General features: G+C 38.1%; 1 pseudogene; it reads right to left on the reverse strand.

Annotated features, from left to right (window-relative positions):
* Positions 1 to 9,024: 9,024 nt before the first annotated feature.
* The window catches only part of LOC130682176 (regulator of nonsense transcripts 3B-like), a 50,976-nt pseudogene continuing 37,399 nt past the window's right edge, over positions 9,025 to 22,601 (reverse strand).

The following is a 22,601-nucleotide window of genomic DNA, read 5'->3' on the forward strand; positions in this document are numbered from 1 at the left end:
TTGGTATAAGGGCATTTCACTTAACTTTATATTTAAACAATTATTAATATGTTCATGTCTCAAGTACCATAAGCACTGATGGTATAGTTTCAGAAAAAGACCGCAACTTACAGACAATAAATGAAAACATATACAAATCCACTCTAGAGTGGGAATAAAACAAATATAATGAGCTTGAAAATCCTAGAACATGGAGGAGCCAAGATGGCGACATGAGTAGGGCAGTGGAAATCTCCTCCCAAAACCATATGTATTTTTGAAAATACAACAAATACAACTATTCCTAAAAGAGGCGCCAGAGAATACAGTACAACAGCCAGGCTACATCTACATCTGTGAGGACTTGGCATCTCAGGAAGCGGGTAAGATACAAGCTGCGGCTGGCGGGACCCAAGCGCTTCCCCAACCCCAGCTCCCTGGCGGGAGGGGAGGAGTCAGAGCAGGAAGGGAGTGGAAGCCCAGGACTGCTCAATAACCAGGCCTAGTAATCCACACCGGGAGCACAGACACACATTGCATGGTGCGCTGGATACTGGGGAAACGGGATAGTAAAATCTGCGAGCGGGTCCCTGCAGCCGGCTCCCCTGGGACAAAAGAAAAGCAAGTGATTTTTGAAAGTCTTAAAGGGACAGGGGCCTCACAGCTGGATGGAAATGTCACGGCACACTTGGCCCAGCAGGCTGGGAATCCTGAGGAACTCCAGGCACCCTAGCCCCCTGGTAGGAAACGCAGCCCCGAAGCCCCTCATGGCAAAAGCAGCCTGCTGTTCATTCCCCCTCCGGCATGGCCCCACCACAGCGGCTGAGCAGCCTGAGAGCAGCCGTGCCCACAGCAGCCGCCCAGGACAGTCCCAGGGCTGCCAGTGGCGAGCAGCTTCTTGGCACAGAGGCACGAAGGGGTGCCATTCTTGCAGGAGAGCACACTTGGCGTGCCTCCTCTCCCTGCAGGGCTCTGGGTTACCCAGAGGGCTGCTCCCAGTGTGCGGGGAACCAACACAGGCAGCAGAGAGGGGCAGGGCGGCCAGCAAGCAGGAAGGGACTTTGTTGTCCCAGCTAACACATGCGCAACCTGCCTACAACTACCTCTATCGCCATGAAAAGGCAGAAGAATTTGGTGAGTCCAGAATCACCCAGACAACCCCTGAGAGAGGAGGGCCTGGGGAGACATATAACCAATCTTCCTGAAAAAGAATTCAAAATGAAGGTCATAACCATGCTGATGGACCTGCATAGAAATATGCAAGAGCTAAAGGAACAAGTTAGGAGGAAGAATACAGAAATAAAAGACTCTCTGGAAGGACTTTTAAGAGCAGACTGGATGAGGTGCAAGAGACCATTATTGGAATAGAAATCAGACAACAGGAATACAGAGAAGCTGAGGCAGAGAGAGATACTAGGATTTCGAGGAATGAAAGAATATTAAGAGAACTGTGTGACCAATCCAAACGGAACAATATTCACACAATAGGGGTACCAGAAGAATAAGAGAGAGAAAAAGGAATAGAAAGTATCTTTGAAAAAATAATTGCTGAAAACTTCCCCAAACTGGGGGAGGAAATAGTCTCTCAGACCATGGAAGCTCTCAGATCTCCCAACCAAGGGACCCAAGGAGGACAACACCAAGACATAATAATTAAAATGGCAAAGATCCAAGACAAGAAAAGGGTATTAAAGGCAGCTACAGACAGAGAAAAGTTCACCTACAAAGGAAAACCCATCAGGCTATCATCAGACTTCTCAGCAGAAACCTTACAGGCCAGAAGAGAATGGCATGATGTATTTAATGCAATGAAACAGAAGGGCCTTGAAACAAGGATACTGTATCCAGGATGATTATCATTTAAATATTAAGAAGGGATGAAATAGTTCCCAGACAGGCAAAAGTTGGAGGGATTTGCCTCCCACTAACCACGTCTACAGGATATTTTAAAGGGACTGGTCTAGATGGAAGCACTCCTAAGGCTAAATAGATTTCACCAGAGAAAATAAACTCAAAGCAAAGAGAGGATCAACCAAATACTAACTAAAGGCAAAAAAATAAAATCAACTATTCACAAAAGCAATCAAAGGGAACAAGAAGAGCACAGAATAAAACACATAACATAAAGAATGCAGGAGGAGGATTAGTAAAGGAGAAAATAAAGAATCATCAGACTGTGTTTCTAATATCTTAGTAAGAGAGTTAAATTAGATGGTTAGATAGTAAAGAAACCACCCTTGAACCAAATTCAAAAATACATCAAGAGGATCATACACCATGGTCAAATGGGATTCATATCACAGATGTAAGGATGGTAGAACATTCGAAAATCCATCAATGTCATCCACCACATTAACAAAAAGTAGGGCAAAAACCACATGATCGCCCATGATCATCTCTATAGCTGCTGAAAAAGAACTCAACAAAATTCAACATCCATTTGTAATAAAAAACTCAACAAAATGGGTATAGAGGGCAAGTACCTCAAGATAATAAAGGCCATATATGATAAACCCACAGCCATCACCATACTTAACAGCGAGAAGCTGAAAGCTTTTCCTGTGAGATCAGGAACAAGACAGGGATGACCACTCTCCCCACTGTTACTCAACATAGTACTGGAGGTCCTAGCCATGGAAATTAGACAAAACAAAGAAATACAAGGCATCTAAATTGGTAAAGAAGACATCAAACTGACATAATTTGCAGAAGACATGATATTGTACATAAGAAAAACCCTAAAGACTTCAGTCCAAAACTACTAGAATATCTGAATTCGGCAAAGTTGCAGGATATAAAATTAATACACAGAAATCTGTGGGTTCCTATACACTAATGAAGTAGCAGAAAGAGAAACCAGGAAAACAATTCCATTCACAATTGCATCAAAAAGAATAAAATACTTAGGAATAAGTCTAACCAAGGAAGTAAAAGCCCTATACCCTGAAAACTACACGACAGTCTTAAGAGAAATTAAAGAGGACACTAACAAATGGAAACTCATGCTATGCTCTTGGCTAGGAAGAATTAATATTGTCAAAATGGCCATCCTGCCTAAGGCAATCTACAGATTCAATGCAATGCCTATCAAAATACCGACAGCATTCTTCAATGAGCTGTATTCTTCAACAAACTGGAATAGTTTTAAAATTCATATGGACACAAAAAAGACCCCAAATCACCAAAGTGATCCTGAGAAGGAAGAATAAAGCAGGGGTGATCTTGCTTCCCAAATTCAAACTCTACTATAAAGCCACAGTAATTAAGAAAATCTGGTACTGTCACCAGAACAGACACACAGATCAGTGGAACAGAATAGAAAGTACCAAAATTAACCCCAACATATGGTCAGTTAATATATGATAAAGGAGCCATGGGCATACAACGGGGAAATGACAGTCTGTTCAACAGATGGTGCTGGCAAAACTATACAGCTACATGTAAGAGAATGAAACTTGATCACTGTATGACCCCATACACAAAAGTAAATTCAAAATGGATTAAAGACCTGAATGCAAGTCATGAAACCATAAAACTCTTAGAAAAAAACATAGGCAAAAATCTCTTGGACATAAACATGAGCAACTTCTTCATGAACATATCTCCCTGGGCAAGGAGAACAAAAGCATAAATGAACAAGTGGGACTATATCAAGCTGAAAAGCTTCTATACAGCAATGGACACCACCAATAGAACAAAAAGGCATCCTAAAGTATGGGAGAATATATTCATAAACGACAATCCGATAAAGGGTTGACATACAAAATATATAAAGAGCTCACACACCTCAACAAAAATAAAAGAAATTAACCCAATTTAAAGATGGTCAGAGGATCTGAACAGACACTTCTCCAAAGAAGAAATTCAGATGGCCAAAAGACACATGAAATGGTGCTGCACATCGCTAGTCATCAGAGAATTGCAAATTAAAACCACAATGAGATATCACCTCACACCAGTAAGGATGGCCACCATCCAAAAGACAAACAACAACAAATGGTGAGGTTGTGGAGAAAGGGGAACCATCCTACACTGCTGGTGGGAATGTAAATTTTTTCAACCATTGTGGAAAGCAGTATGGAGGTTCCTCAAACAACTCAAAATAGAAATACCATTTGCCCCAGGAATTCCACTGCTCAGAATTTACCCTATTAATGCAGCAGCCCAGTTTGAAAAAGACATATGCACCCCTATGTTTATTACAGCACTATTTACAATAGCCAAGAAATGGAAGCAACCCAAGTGTCCATCAGTAGATGAATGAATAAAGAAGATGTGGTTCATATACACAATGGAATATTATTCAGCCATAAGAAGAAACAAATCCTACCATTTGCAACAACATGGATGGAGCTAGAGGGTATTATGCTCAGTGAAATAAGCCAGGAGGACAAAGACAAGTATCAAATTATTTCATTCTTCTGTGGAGTATAAGAACAAAGAAAAAAACTGAAGGAGCAAAACAGCAGCAAAATCACAGAACCCAAGAATGGACTAACAAGTTTCCAAAGGGAAAGGGACTAGGGGGGGTGGGTGGGAAGGAAGGGATAAGGAGGTGGGGAAGGAAGGGGCAGCATGATTAGCATGTGTAATGTGGCAGGAGACACGTGGAAGGCTGTACAATACAGAGAAGACAAGCAGTGATTCTACAGCATCTTACTACACTGATGGACAGTGACTGTAATGGGGTATGTGAAGGGGCGTTGGTGATGGGGAAGTCTAGTAAAATGTTCCTCATGTAATTGTAGATTCATAGTATCAAGAAAAAGTAAGAGAACATCCTGGTGTGCTGCCTGAATCATTCCATCAATTAACTCCTTTACTTCTTGAACATTCCATTTTTAAAAATCATTGCAGCAATAACTCTTTTTCTTCTTGAACATTCCATTTTCAAAACCCCCTACCAGCTCCTTTTTCTCTGGACCACCATGCAGCATACAGATAGAAATCCTAGGCCACATATCAGCATACATACTGTAATATCTCAAGTATGCAGTAAGCCTAAACTATGCAGACTTAATTCTCCAAAAATATTTATATTTTTACAGGTAGGTTCTTCTGACCTAAATGGTCATTTTATCTTCAAACCAGGTACCCCAAGTCCTGTGAACTCTCAATATTAGCATTGCAATTGTGCCACAGGGGACGCTGTAATGACAATTCATTTTAGCAAATCCTCACATCTTGTGAAGTTTCTTTCCATTGAAGTTATTCCTGCTCCTGCTCCCTTCAAAATGATTTTGTAGTTACCAAAAGTTATGAAGGGCCATGGTCAGAGCAACCAAATTCTATCAAGTTTCATTGGATGAGTTCTCACTTTTACAAATATCCTCCAAAAATCTATGCAAACCAAATCCCACAACTGTTGGAAAAGTTGATGGAAAAGATCACCAGAAATACAGTGAAGATAGCATTTATCTGTACTAAAGTATGTCCACATTGAATTGGGGTATTGGGTATTTGGTTCCCAATGGCTGGTTCTATACCAACAAAATTGATTTTTTGGAACAAATTTCTAGATAAAGCAAGCCAAGGAAACCATCTAAAATGCCTATAAATTTGAGGCCCAGACACAGGGCATGGATTGGAGGGAGCTGACAAGTAGGTATAATGAGGTTATTTAAATGATGTGAACAATCACATCAGCTTCTATTGGCTATGTCTATACAAGCAATGTTTATTAGCACTGTTTTGAAAACTCTGTCACCAAAATAATATCAATTTTTCTTATGTCCTTTTTAACAGGAAAAATACATCTGCTCTTAAGTACTTTTTACCAGATGAGCTAACAATCTATGGGCCACTTAATACCACTTGAGTTAGTCAAACCATTTGAGTCTCACCCACAAGGCAATATGAACATCAAATGATTTTATTTTCTTGCTAATGTGTCAACTTAATTTTCACCAAAATTCTCAGCTTTGCAGGAGAGGTTTTGCACTGTAATAAGAATTATAAAGTCCTTATTGAAAAAGTATTTGATTATTATTTAAGTCATTCAAAAGGCAGAGGGTCTAGTTTTTGTAAGTTGTTTAATCAAATTGTGGAGATACTTAGATGTTTAGGACTTCATTGAAATAGAGTAAATTAGGTCAGAGTGGAATGAAAAATGAATATGGGAAGCAGAAAATTTCCAAGATTCCCATATAACCAGACAGAAGTATAACCTGGAGTGTTTATCTCCCTGTAAAGTTTGGCATCTTCCAAAAATGATTTTGAGTTTGCAGTCTTTCCCTTGTGTTCCACAGGACTTAAAAGTAGAGGAGATATTTTAACAATGGCCATTTTCTAATATAATTAAGACATTTTCTTTGTAGCATTTTTACCTTTACTAATTATCAGGGAGACTTTGATGAAGCAAATGAATACAGGTGTCTAGAAGCGATAAAGCCAACAGTAATGGAGGTGAACCATGTTATAGACATTTAGACAAAGAGTAAATAATTTTTGTGCCACTTACCATTATATTTGGTGGAGTACATTTTTAATTTTGCATTTAAATGCATATGTCATTTTGAAATTTGTGCATTTCGCAGCATTTGGGAAAATGAACAAAAATATATGTGTTGGTCATCCCATTTCCACATCTGCTATGTACAACATATATATACTTACTAATGTATAAGTTTATGGTATAGAAGATTTGGATTTATTGGCAGCTGTGTGACTTGAGCAAGTCATTATGCTTTTCTGGGTGTGTTGTTTTCCCTATTTGTAAAAGAAGAGGTTAAATAGAGTAGATCCTCTTAGGGTTCTCTTTTAGCTCTAATTTTTTGTTTATATAAATTTACTCTCAAGATGGCTCATACTCTTTCTGGGGTCAGAGGACATACTTAGGCATTGGATTTGAAATACCTTTCTTGATAGTAGCTGATTCAGAGGGTGGAGAGTGAAACAGAAATCTCTTTCCCTTCCTATGTTTTACTGAGTTAGAGTTAATAAAAATGTTGGTGTCACCAACATAGAAGTTAGGGCAATAGCTGTTCAGCTTTAACAACTAACTGGCCCAGTCCCCAACATAGCTAGACCTCCACACAGCTAGTGACGTTTTAATCCCAAGGTACAAAGATAACCCTGAGAAGATCTGAAAAGGAATGTACTGCCCATGAAATAGGGCACATTTATTTGAGTAGTAGAGACTGACTGCTGTGATTCGTACACATTCTCTCTTTAGAACATAACTGGGAGGTGACTGTCTAGACCCTCTGCCTTTTGAATGACTTAAATAATCAAATACTTTTTCAATAAGGACTTTACAATTCTTATTATAGAAGTTAGGACAGTAGCTGTTCAGCTTTAACAACTAACTGGCCCAGTCCCCAACATAGCTAGACCTCCACACAGCTAGTGAAGTTTTAAGCCCAAGTTACAAAGATAACCCTGAGAAGATCTGAAAAGGAATGTACTGCCCATGAAATATGGAACTGCTTTCTTTCAGTAGTAGAGATTGGCTGCTGTGATTTGTATACATTCTCTCTTTAGAACATAACTGGGAGCATGACTATACCTAGCTACCCTTTTCTGACAGGTTGATAAGCTGCCAGAACAATTATACTTAGGTTATCATAAGTATATTGCATTCAGGAGAAAGACTCATCTTTCTCTTGTGATGAAATAGGGCCATGTATTAGGTTTTGGTGCCATCAATATTAGAAATATAATCCAGATTCTATTTATTATTCAGAGTGAATTTGCCCATTGGAAAAGTTGGATCTGTTACTTTAGAAAACTTCCTTCTGGAAAGCAATCTGTTTTTTATGTCAGGGAAATTTATGATAGCCCTACTTAGCAAAGCAAGAGAAAAGTTGTATTTTTGAATAAATGATCATTCAGATATGAGCAAGAAATTATTTTGGGACCATGTCTTGCCAAATGGGTCTTGATTCAGCTTGTTCTCTTAATAACTTTTCCCTGGATAGATCTGAGCTTTATTTTTCAACTCCCTCTCTTCTCCAACCCCTGCCCAATTTGTCTCTTTTTCATGTGGACTATTTTGACCATCAGTCGATGAAGCTAGGCTGGAAATGAGAATCAATTCAAATAACAGAAACTACACTGTCAAAAAATATGTTTTGGAGGCATATTTACATTGTTTTAAAATGATTCATTTCACTCTCTTACTAGAAAGTAAACATGAATTTAGATGGATTTCTATAGCTGTTGACATTTACAAGAACAGAGTGACACTAGCTTTCCTACTCTTCTCAGCTTTACACTATTAATTTAATCTCCAGAACGCAGACTTAGGGCTGTTTCAGGTCAAATGTTAGAGTGTAAATTGGGGATACTTTTCTGCTAATGTTGGAAAAGCCACCCCTGTTCAGTAGGTTATCACACAGTTGTTATTAGGTCTAATGTGATGGCCATACACATTACAGACTTCATTTCTAACCTGCATTTTTATATACTGATGAGGTACTCTTAAGCTGTATAAAACAATTTGTTTGGATGTATAAATGCAGAATTCTTTGAAAACTGAATTTGGTTCATGTTTATAGTTCTAAACATGGCTTTAGAACTATAGGGTTCTTTGTTGTCTGGGCCACTTAATACCACTTGAGTTAGTCAAACCATTTGAGTCTCACCCACAAGGCAATATGAACATAGGGTTCTTTGTTGTCATATATGTAACATAAGTTTACACATGCAATTCCACTGTCTCCAATGAATATTAGAAGTGCAACCTCAATCAGGTTATCTAGATGTAAAATTGTTTTGTTGCTTTTATCAGAAAGCAATTAATTAAAATGAAGGTGCTCTTTTTATATTTCAATACCTCAACAGGATGTTATTTTTCTTATAAAAAATTTCAAATCCAGGCTTTTAGAAATGCTTTTGAAAGCAATAATGATTAAAGCTATCAACAGTAGATAGGACCCTATAAATATATCAGCTAGTTATTTTTTCTTGCCAATATATGAAATGTAGTGACTATTCGTTAGAGTACAGAAGTTTTTAAAAACAGTACACATCCTAAATACTAATCTCAATGCTATCAAAATGTAAAATGTAAGTTAACTGAAATACAGAAACACACAGATTCTCATTGTCCAGTTTCTTGGCTTTTTCTCTTTTGTCCAGTTCTTTTTCATCTCCTTTTCTGGTGACTTAAGCAGCTTTAAAGAAAAACAAATTTATTTTTATTTTGAAGGGTCGAACACTCTCGTCTGACTCCATCAAAAAGAACAGTATACTAAATATTCTAAATTTAGGCTATTGAAGGCCTTTATCTCTGCAGGTACTCAAACTTTCAGGTGAACAACTAGTGCACAAGAGCACTAAAAGGATGCTGCTAATGTGAAAGTGTTACCCACTCAAATGAAGAGGTTTAATCACTTTGTGGCAATAGGATCAAGGCTCCTTTGGCTTGAAATGCACTAACCTTCAAGTGAACCAGTGCACACTTCCATGTATGCCTTCTGTACCAAGGCAACATGTTTCTATAACTTGATGCAAAAATATGCCACAAATTTAAAAGGGTAGGCAGGTCACTACTGTGAGATTGTTTTTATGTTGTACTTGAAATGACAAATACCTTGGTCATCAAAGGAGAGATCCATTGCAAGAATAATTCTGCCTTGAGCCTGAGAGTAACATACTTATGATGGCACAATTGTACTATTAGAGGTGAACAGCAAGAATTACTTGGCATTTGGTTTAAAAATTAAAATACCTCATACAATGGAACAGTGAAGTCCCATCTGTACTGAGCAGGAACTCTATTCAGTGTCATAAAGATATGACAGAATGCAATTCCAAAGTAAATATGGTTTACAAAGTCCAAATTGCTAAGAAACATTTTCTCACACTACTGCTATAAATCTCTCTAGAACACCCCCAAGTGTTGGATATTCAGAGAGATTCTTAGGCAAAATCAAAGAATTTCATGTCTCAGAGTGAAGGCTTCATACATACATAGGCTCATCTCAGGGTGAAGGTTTCACACGAGTCACCAAGCAAAAGGCAAATCACACAAGACTTAAGCACGAGGTGTTTCAGCACAGCCGCTGCAAATGAGAAGTCCAACACTAAGAAAGCACCATTGTAAAGTGAGGCTACCATGTTCAGGTTTCACTGGAAGTGTTCTTATTTCTCTAATGGACATCTTTGTTAGAAGCCAAGATGCTCATTACGCTAATAAGAACTTTAATGAACATCTGTAGCACAGCTGTCTCTACCTCCTGTCTTGCTATGGTTAAGAATAGCAAGTCAGGTCACTTGTGGCACGGCAGACAGAGCGACTGCTAGAAAGAATTAAATGGGAACCTCCACACCCTGCCACCAATGAGTCCTGGAGAGCCTTGGGGAACCCTAGCCACATAAACTATATTCTGAGATGGTAGGAGACCCTGTTACCATCTCTGTGGCACATTTTCTTTCTCTGACATAGTAGGTCTTAGTACTTCACCAGGAAATTTTTTGGAGCAAGAGCTGCCTAAGCCATGCCCTCAGAAGGGAAGCAGTAAGGCTGGGAGCTTTCTACAAGTTTTTCCCTTCCTAAGTGCAATGCATTAATCACAGTCTGCTGCTCACAGATTCCCAGGTAGATGCAAGAACATAATGGGGGGAATCGTGATAAGGGAAAGCAGGGAATGCAGGATATTTATCCCTAGTATTCCCACAGGGAGGCTAGTTATGATAGGCACATAAACAGAAGACAAAGAGCTATGTATGCATGGTTGTCCTCTAACTGTCTATTGGTGAAGCTTCTGGGTACACAGCACATCACGAAGTCATCTGGGCTTTCTCTAAATTAAAAATTTATAGCAGTTAAGCTTTAAGAAGACTCAAGTCAGTCTGAATGGGTTTTCTACAGGTAAGACTACCATCAACACCAAAAGGGTTTAACGAAGACCTGGGTGTGAGGCATGATAGTAGGTGCTCTGTATCATGTACTTGGTCCTTACATTTTTCTGATTCACAGCTTGTAACAGGAACCTGTGAACCTGAAGACAGTGGAAAACAAACAGATGAGGCAACTTCATGTATCAAATATGAAGGAAAAGCTGAATAAAAACCTGTAATTCATGCCGGCCAGCCCTAAGCCTTTATTTATGAAGAATAGAGAACAATAATCCAAAAAGTGAGTATCTTCAATGGTAAAAATAATACAGATCTGCACCGAATATCTAAACTACTTAATCCTTTAAAATTATCTTAAACTAAAAAAAAAAGAATGTTATAGGAAAGATTTCTATTGGTTTACCTCCCCCTCCCAAAAAGACAAAACCAAAACCAAAACACTATTTACACCAACACAAGGTGCATGCGTATATAAAGAAGTAAACACATGCAATTTTCAGCAACATGCATTCACTTTAAGTTATTTTCATACCTTAATCTTTGGTTCATCATTTAAATTGTCCCTTTCTGGAACACTATCTTCCTTAACTTTTCTCTATCTTTCCTTTTTTGTTTCTCTTCTTCTTTCCAGTTTATCCTCTCTTCTTCTCTTTGTCTTTCTCTTTCTATTTCTTGTCTCCTCCTTTCTTTTTTTCTCTCATTCTCTAGAAAGAAATATCAACACAAACCTTCAAACAAGATAATCATCACCAAAAACTCAATCCCAAAGGTATGATGTGCACCCACTAAAATGGATCATCTTTCCTTCCTATGTTCTACAAGTGGCATTCTATCTCCTTTACCCCCTCCCCACCCCATTCAGAACATGAGAGAGAATTAAGACCAAGGCCTGCTAGTGGCAGAGTCTCCTACTGCTGCCTTGTGCTATTTCCAGAAATTTTCAGAAAATCAAGAGTGGACTCTCTGGGTTTGCAGAGTGAATCCCTGGTCCAACAACCAGAGTGAAGGAAAAGGCCAGAGAGTGAAGCCAATGAGCTAAATCTTTACAGAATAATGGTAGAAAAAGAAACTATTTATCCTATAGTATCCCAATACTCTTACATTTACAGAATGCAAACAATATATAAAAGTATTGAGAAAAATATAAAAACAAAAGGTTTACTTACTTGTCTTTTCAGGAAACTCAAAAGTGGGGTTGTCTTTTTAGCTACATAAATGTAAACAGATTATTAATAATACTTATCAACCCCTAGAAAGGATTCCATTTTCTGACATTCCCTGACAACCACCAAGGTGGGAAAATAAGACCCCTTAACAGAAAGTTCACAGCTATACTGTCAAACAGATGTCTTACAGTATTCTATTTCAATTGTGAAGGTTTAAAATTCTTCTGAAAAAGTGAAGAAATTCAAATGAAAACAGTACAACAATTATTTCAAAAGAGAAATTCCCAGTGTCAGTGAGAGTTAAGCACAAAAGATATTCTATTTTTTTCATATGTCACTATAGATTTGTTCAACTGGGAAGAAATTGGAAGAAGGGACTAAAATATCCTTTTGACACCTATTTCCATTTCTGTAAATTCATTGTAACATTAGAGATAAGCTTATACTATGCATCCATTAATAAAAACCAAGTTTTAGAATAATATTTATTTCATTTTTCAATATTCTGAACAATGCTATTTAGTCTCAGAGCTAGCGTTTTGAAAACACACTTCCTTTGGATGAATTCCTAGGACTACAAATCCTGTGTCAGAGGCTATGCTTATGTTTAGAGCTGATACATTAGCAGCAGTGTATTAGAAACCAACATCCAAACTAGAATTTCTTAAGAGGTTTTCAATTTTGCAGTACCTCATTTCATTTTTTGATATTTTCAGGTCAAGAAAAAATTTTTAGGAATGTGAGTTTATTAGAAGAAAACACCAATTGATGTTCAAAGGCTTACCAAAATCTAAAGGTCCCATGAGTCTCTTAACTTTTTATACTTACGTTCATTTGTGTGGCACTAAATAAAGGTCACAGAGAATTTCTCCCCTCTTACCAATGCATTCTCATCCTGTGAGGCTGGTATTATCATTCTCATTTTACAGTAGAAGAAACACAGTTTCAAGGAACTTAGTGCCTTCCCAGTGGCCACACAGCTAAGCTAGGATGGAAGTGGGAGTCACACAGGTCTTCTGAGGAAAAAGAATGCTTTAATTCCTCCTGCCCACTTACCTATTAATTCTCTATTTTTTGCTTCCATTTCCTCTAGCAGTGTCTCTGGAGTAGATGTTATTTTCTCATTATCTGCAACATAGCATTCCAAAAATGTTCTATATTCTGGATCTAAATAATTGTTTTAAGTAAACAAAATAGGAAATATTACCTAGGATGTTTATCAAAGGTGGTAATTTTCTACTTCACTGAAGATTGAAAACCAACCTAACCATACCCACAAGATAAACCTTTTAGAGCTTTACTGGTCACTTAACTCTCAGAACTCCTGATATCCACTAAGGGAGTGTGGGACTAACATGGGGTCAGGGAAAATGAGACACAGCACATTAAAACAGAACTTCCAGGGTTGTTAGTTGGCTTTTTAAATGCACTATTCCTACTAATCAGTCACACTTACGGGAGAACTGAAAGTCAGTTATGGGAACTTCAGAGGGTACTATGTATAAGCATGTAGCAATTCCTGTATGGGTATATCTCAGTTTAAGTGAACTCAACAAATGCAACTCAGTTGTTCAGCAAAAAGATAAATTGGGTGTATGTCCTAGCTGTGGCACTGGAGGTGATGTTAATTCCTGGAGTTCTTTCCTAGATATGTCTGACATCAGAAAGGGTAACAAACCCGAGTCACCCTATTGCTTATACTTGGGAGTTTCTATGCACTCTGGAGCATGTTACTTGATCTGGTCTTCCAGGCCTGAATCTGTGATACAACCAATAAGCAATGGTGTCTTGAGTCTTTTGTTTTTTCTACAAAATAACCATTATAGTAGTAAATAACAAAAATAAAATTAGATGATTCTAAAATAGCAGTGTGATACAAAAAATACTGCAGCTAAGTCCTTATCCAACATAACAAATTATGGAGAGCTCAAAATCTGGATCCAGTTTACCTTAAATGGCAATTATTAGTTTTTCAGTTCCTGTATTTCAGTTAAATGTAATTCTTAGGCATGCAGTTAACTGCATATTTAAAACAGAGAAAATAGGACTGGCCACTTCATCTACTTTATGTTAACTTACTTGAGTACAGAACATTTTCTATCACAGCTCTCAATGGTAATTCCTCCTCTTTATAAGAATAATGGAAACCAGAAGTCAAAAATATTATCACAAAAATGGTAATAAAAGGCGTTAAGGAGTTGCTATACTTTTAAACATCTGAATTTTTCCACTGTGTTCTAATCAAAATACCTAAGCTGATTTACTGCTCAAAAGACAGCAATAGATTGCTTAATTGTGGAGGAATGAAATGCTACCAGCCAAAGAGAGTGGAAATTATAGAGGAACCCCACCTACATTCTAACAATTAAGCAAAGTTTTCATCAGTGAATTACATTTCTCATGAACTTTATTCCATGTTTCACTATTTAAAAGACTGGAGTCCAATTAATTCCCACAAAGGTAATGTATTTTCAAAACCCAATGCAATAGCTTTACATAACTAGAACTATACTGTACCATCATCGATAGTCCCAACTTTGGTAACTCTTTTCTTAGTCTTCTTTTTTTGCAGCTTTTTGAAAAGTTGCCAATTCTACTATAGCAGGATATTCCTGACCTGTTTAGAAAAAATACCACACTTGCTACAACAAAGAAAATATCAAAGGTGGATACAAGAGTCAACCCACTGTTTTTCAGGCCTCTTTGGTGGTGGTCATCTTAATAGGACTTCTCCACAGACATAAATAACACTCACATAATTAAAATAAGCATATTACCAAAGGAAGCCCAAGTTCATACTGATAACATAATGAAAAGATACAGCAGGGAAGTAAAATATTCATTTAAGTTGAACTTTGAAAGCATGATATTTTGATACATAGGGGAAAAACTACAAATTAATTTTAATTTAAAAATATATCAGAAATCTCTAGAATAGGCAAATCTATGTAGATAGAATGTGGATTAGTTAGAGCTGGGGGTAGTGTTGGTGAGAATGGGGAGTGACAGCTAATAGGTATAGGGTTTCTCTTTGGAGTGACACATGTTTTTAAATTAGAGTGGTGAGAGTTGCACAACACGGTGAATATACTAAAAAATACTGCACTGTACACTTTAAAAGGGTGAATTTTGTGGCATATGAATTGTATCTCAATAAAACTGTTATTAAAACATGCACCAGGAGCCACTAAAAGCATGGGCAACAAAAATAGATAAATTGGACTATATCAAAAATAAAAACTTCTGTGCATGTAAAGACACAATCAACTGAGTGAAAAGAAAACCTATAAAACAGGAGAAAATATTTGTGAATCACATATCTGATAAAGGTCAATATACAGAATATATAAAGAACTAGAACAACAAAATACCTACTTAAAAAATGTTCAAAGGACTTGAATAGATATGTTTCCAAATATAGTATACAAGTAGCCAAAAAGCATAAGAAAAGATGGTCATATGCTCAAGCATACGCAAAGATTAAAATATTACTTCACTAATCATTAGGGAAGTGCAAATCAAAACCACAATGAGCTATCCCCTCACACCCATCAGAATGTTTACTATTGAAGGAAAAAAAGCAACAAGTGCTGGTGAGGACTTGGAGAAATTAGGGTAAATTAGAACCCTCATGCATTACACTGTGTGGGAATGCAAAATGGTGCAGCTGCTCTAGAAAATAGAATGCTGCTTCCATACAAAATTAAAAACAATTTACCATATGACCTAGCAATTCCACTTTTGGGCAATGTTCAAAAGATGAACAGATGTTTGTACACCCACACACATAGCACCATTATTCACAACAGCCAAGAGGTAGAAGCAACCCAAGTGTCCACTGATGGTTGAATATACAAAATGTAGTATATACATACAGTGGAATATTACTTAGCCTTAAAATGTAAACCCTAACACATGCTACAGGATGGATCAACCTTGAAGACATTACGCTAAGTGAAATAAGCCAGTCCCATAAAGCCAAATACTATATGAGTCCACTTACATGAAGTACCTAGAATGGTCAACTTCATAGAGAGAGAATGGTAGTTCACAGGTAGAATGGTAGTTGTCAGGGGATGGGAGGAAGAGGAAATGGGAAGTTGTTGAATGGGTATAGTTTCAGTCTTGCAAGATGAAAAGGTTCTAGAGATTGGTTATACAACAATGTGAAATGTACTCACCACTACTAAACTGTACACTTAAAAATAGTTAAGATGGTAATTTGTGTATTTCACCACAATTTTTAAAAATGCAAATAAAAGGGAATGAGGTAATGACACATGCTATATAAAATGGATGAAACCTGAAAACATGCCAAGTAAATGGGGCAGTCACAAAAGGCCACACGTTGTATGACTCAGCTTATATGAAATGTCCAGAATCCACAGTTAGATTAGGATCTACTGAAGCTGTAAGTGGAGGAAAGAAGGGGAGATGACTGCTAATGGATGTAGAATTCTTTTCTGAGTGATGAAAACACTCTGGAATTATATAGTGGTGATGGTGGCACAACTTTGTGAAAGCACTAAAAACCACTGAGTTGTATGATATGTGAGTTGTATCTCAATTTTAAAAAGTGACTACTGGAAAAAATACACCAGATCGCTGCTATAGAGTAATGTCATACAAGATATGAAACGCTATGGTCAGATCATTGGCATACAGAATAAGTCACAATAAAATAAGTAGAATTGACCAGAAGGTATCAGAAGGCAGTCATGGAAGAAACATGATTTTGGAAATTCTAGTGAATGCAGAATCTAGTGAATGTTAATCTAGATTAGCTTAATAACTGATATACGTGAGAAGGAATAGATAAACCAGACTGAATCAGAAGAAAACAGTGGAAGATAAGCTGAGAAAACAAAAGTGAGGCCAAACTGTGGAGACTTCTGCCTAGCAAGCTAGGAAGGAGTTTGGATATTTTTCCCACAACTGTTATATTTAATGAGTATTTCAAAAAGACTAATTTCATGGCAATTTAATGGACTGAATTACATTGAAATGGAAAAATTGAAAATCCCGTAAGCTTAGATACAGTGGTTATTAATCATTAGGTGATGACAATATTAAGTGAAAGTTTTGGTAAGCCTAGGTGAACAAGATATTAAAAAACAATAAAATGAAAAGATTCATTATTTGTTTAATGTGAAGAGGAAAAAGTTAAACACAGCTCAGAATACCAGGAAATCACTGTCTACTGGAATAAAGTCTGAGTGGAGAAGTTGGTAGTTTGGGGAAACTGGGGGGGGGGAGGATTAATAAAAGCTGGATAAACACAGTGGCAATCCTTCAACTTTTATTGACATGTTTCCTGACAAAGATTTCATTTTTACAAACTCTGAATTGATACTGAAAAAAACAACAAAATGACACATCATTCACCTATGATTGCAAAGCCAAAAGAAAAGTGGAAAAATGCAGTTTAGACATTCTCTGGCTAAATGTTGTAAGCAGCAGATAATAAATAAAAGGAGTTGGGCCATACCCTTCAGACTCCTGGACACAAAGTGGGAGATCACCAGGTTCAGTGTTTTAATGAGGTACAACAAAATGTTAAACAGTATTCCACCTGGGAACTATTGGCTTAAAGGATTTGAATTGAGTTAACAAATGTTGATCCTTGAACCAAGATGAGAATTATACATTTAAAATTTGTCATACAAGTTTAGAGAGTCATTTATCAGTATTATTGCTGAAACTAGTAAACAGATCACCTAATCCAGGGCAAAAAAATTGTCATAGAAGAGAAAAGAGCAGCAATTTCATTCAGTTGATCAAACTACATAAATAGCAGGTTAATAAAAGTACTGGACGGCTTCATATCTTAGAAAAGATATGAAGGCATTAAGAAAAAACTGTGAAACACTGTAATGCAATGTTAAAACATACAAATGATAAACTCCCCTTCAGTTTCAAAGACACACCTTTATTGTCAAGGAATACATAACCGTCAAAGTGATCCCTGAACAAACTAATGTCCTCCTGGTTTTTAAAGTTCATGTATGCTCTGGTGTACATATGAGGATAAAGACAGCAGAGAGGAAAGCAATTCTGTAAATGTGCTCGCAGGTACCTGGCTGAATTACAAGTATACATACATTAAAGAGACAGGCTCAAAAATCAAATGTAAAACGGGATAAAAAAGAATGGGAGAAACTATTTTTCATTTACCCTCTTCCCTCTTTTATTTATTTATTTTACGTAGTATCATTAGGAAAAAAACTCAAAGTAATCATGCTCGGGCAGAGGCTGAAGATGTTCCTGAAGGTGCTCCTTGGTCAAACTGGGAGGTAATCTCCGAATTACCACCTTAAAACTGTGTCAGGAAAATAAAATTAGTACAAAGCAATTTTCTGTCATACCTGAAAGAAAGAAATCACCACCCCTGAAGAAGTCTGGGCTTTAAAAGATTATGAGATCATTTATACAAACCTAGGACAAAATATTCTTTTAATGCTCAAAACTAGTCAAACATAACAGTAACGTGGTTTTTAAAAACTCTTAGAAATGAGAACTGCACGGAGAAAGGAAAATTTCAGGTTCAGTTAACCCGAAGCCCCGCAGTTAACTAGGTTTTCGCATTTTCTGTCGCTCATCTTTCAATAAATACTAGTAGTGTTAAGAAATTAGTAGACCAACCCTGGTCTTTTGAGGATGCCACGAGTTCTTGATTATTTCCCCTCCACCTCCAACACATCCGAAAACAAAATCCTTCCTCTCATTCAGCATAAAGAACTCAAAACTCTAAGGAATACCAAATTCCCTTATTGCTCCCGAAACAGGATGCACCCTATCTGGCCCCAGACCATTAATCCCACCACACTCCCTCAGCCCGCCGCCATTAATATGCACACAAACCAGTCCCACCTGATGGCCCCTTCACTGCTTAGTAATTCTCCCCAGCTAACCTTTCAATTTCTCGTCCTCTTCACCCAGTGCTTCCCCGGCCCATTGGCCATCTCAGAGCTGTGACCTAAACCTTCTCGTCTGGGATTCCCCCGTTTTCCTCACACCCACGCAGGGGCTTCCCCCATTTCGGGCAAGTGGATGGGACAGGGTGATGCGGTTCTCACTCAGGTGAAGGAACAAGAGGGGGAAGCTGGGTGGGAAAGAGGACAGCCCCACTCCCAACCTTCCTCCACGGGTGTGGGACCTGTCCCGCCCTTTCCTGGGCCAACAGCCAGTCCAGAACCTTGCTCAGCGCCTCTTCTCCTTGTTTCGATCCTGCTTGTCTTCCCCTTTTGTGCTCTCCCCCGAAGCCCTTCCGCCTGCGTGTGGCCCGCGGGGGATTCAAGAGGGTTACTCGCTTCTCCTTAGGCCCGTGGTCCTTCTCCGCCTTCACTGCTACGGCTCTCTGCTCTCAACGCCGGCAGAAGCGCCTAAATGTAGCTCGCGGCCCACTCGTGCGCCCCCAAGCAGCGCCCCTAGTTCTAAGCTGGGGCCAGTGTTCCATTGGGCGCAGCCAGGACCTCGCGAGACTTCTAGGCGCCCAGGCTTCCCTCTGTGGAAAGGTTCTAATTTCTGGTCTTAACCTCCCGCCTCCCGTATCGCACTGCCCAATCCGCTCGCGGCCCGGAGTCTCAGGGCCCGCTCTTCGGACGTCCTTAGTCACTCAGCCATCTCGATTAGGGTGACGCTTTCGCGAACCCCAAATCCCGGAATACAAAGCAGTAACCCATTTCGGGCCGGGCCTTCTGGAGTTGTAGATACCTCCATTTGTAAGCAAATGGAATTCTGAATCTTGGAAGTTTAGTATTTTTCCGATCAAAAGATACGTTTTGCGGGCTTCATTTTCCTCAGATAAACCCGATGTTTATCCAAAGTTTTGCCTCACCAGGGAAACAACTAATATTTTTTATCGTTTGTGAAAGTGTGCTTTCAGAAGCTTTAGAATTTATTTTCCTTCCATGGATTAGAATTCACAGATTTTTTAGTTAACAACTTTCACAGATACTTAAAGGGGTGATAATAACCAAAATATATGAGATTTGTTTTCATCACCCCTTTTTTAAGTAAAAGCATTCTATCATGGTAGTGATACCCCACAGGGAGGAGACAATAAAACCTAACTTGGGTTTAGATGGGATCACTCTCCTTCCTGCTTTAAAAGGGCCAATTATACATTATTTAAAATAGTCCCAAATTTAACAATCCAAATCTGTCAATGGGCAAATGAATAAACAAAATGTGATACATCCATAGAATTAAATACTACTCAGCAATAAAAATGAACTGATATGTCCATCAATGAGAATTAATCTCAGAATGATTATGCTGAGTGAAAGAATTCAGACACAAGGAGAATATACACTGTGCAATATCATTGCATAAAATTCTACAAAAGGTAAAACTATTTGATAGAAAGCAGAATAAATGATTGCTAGGGGACTGGATGAGGAGAAGCAAGTGACTTCAGAGAAGCTCCAGGGAACTTGCAGCCATGAAAATGTTCTTACCATGATTATGATGGTGGTTGCATGACTGCACACATTCATGTAAACTCATTGAGTTGTACACTTAAAATTGGTGAGTAGAATTTTGTGTAAATTTATGCTTCAGTAAAAGCCAGCCCCCCAATTTATAAAATGCAAAATTTGAAAAATATTGCCTTAAATTATAGAGCATTTGTATTTCATCAACTCTAAGATACAATTGAATCTAATGTCACCATTATTTTATATACAAAGAAAGAAAGAAATGATGCCAATTACTCTTTGATACACCATCAATTTCAAGATGTATCCTGATTTCAGAGGTCTTAATATGTGAAAAAAATCTATTTGAATTAATTGAACATATTATTTCTTTGCTTTTGTATCACATACAATTAAGAAAAAAGGAAGAGAAATGGGAAAAGAGGGCAAGTGATAAGTAGAGAACTATAGATACAACCACAGAGGTTAGTACCAAGTTAAGGATGCAATAGAAGCCCAAGGAAGAAGGCTGGCTCAGGTCCCCAGTCTCATTTGGTTGACAGCTAGAATGCATTATCCAGACTTTGTACTTTTCTCACCTTTATTGCCAAGCATATGCTTGGGTTAGTTCCTAATTCCTGTTCCCAAGACCAGTCCGCTGTATTTGGGTCTATCACTCACTGTTGCCTCCAATACCTGCCTGTTCTTACAAGACTAGCTTAAGTATCTGCCTCTGACCTGCCATTTGGCTCTGTATTTACATCTTGGTGTATGCCTCGTTTTTGGAGTGCTTGTTAGCTTTTAACCACTGACAATATGTCGGTCATCAGAGTTGCGTGGTGGAAAAGTAAAAGGATTCTGTCTTGGTACTGATGCCCTACTGGGAGGACAAAATAAAACTCAACTTTCATTAGATGGGATCACTCTTCTTCTTGCTTTAGAAAGGAGCAATTATATATTATTTAAAATAGTCCCAAACTGGAAACAATCCAAATATTTGTCAGTGGGCAAATGGATAAACAAATGTGGTACATGCATGGAATGAAATACTACCCAAAGTAAGGTCCAAGGCTCAGTCCTTAGACAAGCTCTTTTCTATCTACAATTACTTCTTTTTTAATCTTACTCATTCTTTTCACTATTGTCTCTTTGCAAAAATTTCAATATTTATACCTCCAGCCCATAGCTCTTCCCAAAATTTCAGGCTCATATTTCCACCTGCCTACTTGACATCTCCACTTAGATATCTAACACATTCAGATTCCTTGAACACATCGAAAACTGAACATTTCACCATTCCCCACACCAACTGTACTAGTTTCCTACTGCTGCATTAAGAAATTACCCAAATTTTATGGGTTAAAATACCAAGTTTATTATCTTAAGGTTCTGAAGGTTTAAAGTCCAACAACGTGTCTCACTGGTCTAAAATCAAAGGACTGACTTCCTTCCTGGAGACTCCAGGAAAGAATCAAGTTCCTTGTCTTTTTTAGACTTTGAGGCTGCTTGTATTCCTTGGCTGGTGGTCGCTTCCTACATCTTCAAAGTGAGCAATGTAGCACCTAATTCTTTCCATGCTTCATCTGTGTCTCTATTTCACTCTCTCTTCTGACTCAACTTTTTACTTCTGAAGACCCCTGTGATTATACTGTGCTGAACTGGATAATCCAGAATACTCTCCCTTTGTTTATGTGAGGTGATTAGCAAACTTAATTCCCTTTGACATAAAATTTATGTCAAAAAACAAAATTTGAAATGGGTAAATTTGAAGATCTAATTGGCTTTATTAAGTGGGCAGCATGCCATTCAGGAATCAGATGTTCCAATGAGCTATAAAAAAATGGAAGGATTTTATTGGCAGGAGTGTGGGGCAAGGAAATGATTAGCAAAAGAAAATAAAGGATTGTTTGAGGCCAGGACATCTTCTATTATGGGATGGGGGTGGATGGCAGGGATTTTTTTTTGGTATAATTAATCTTCAATTAAATGAGGAACATTACATTTACTAGACTGCCCACATCACCAATTCCCCCACACAAACCCCATTAAAGTCACTGTCCATCAGTGTAGTAACATGCCGTAGAATCACTACTAGTTTTCTTCTCTGTGTCACGCAGCCCTCCTGTTCCCCGCACATTATACATGCTATTTGTAATGCCCCCTTTCTTACACCCCCCATTATCACTCCCTCCCCACCCATCCTCCCCAGTCCCGTTCCCTTTGGTAACTGTTAGTC

The sequence above is a fragment of the Manis pentadactyla genome, chromosome Y, assembly GCF_030020395.1.
Source record: "Manis pentadactyla isolate mManPen7 chromosome Y, mManPen7.hap1, whole genome shotgun sequence".
In the NCBI taxonomy this organism is placed as follows: domain Eukaryota; kingdom Metazoa; phylum Chordata; class Mammalia; order Pholidota; family Manidae; genus Manis; species Manis pentadactyla.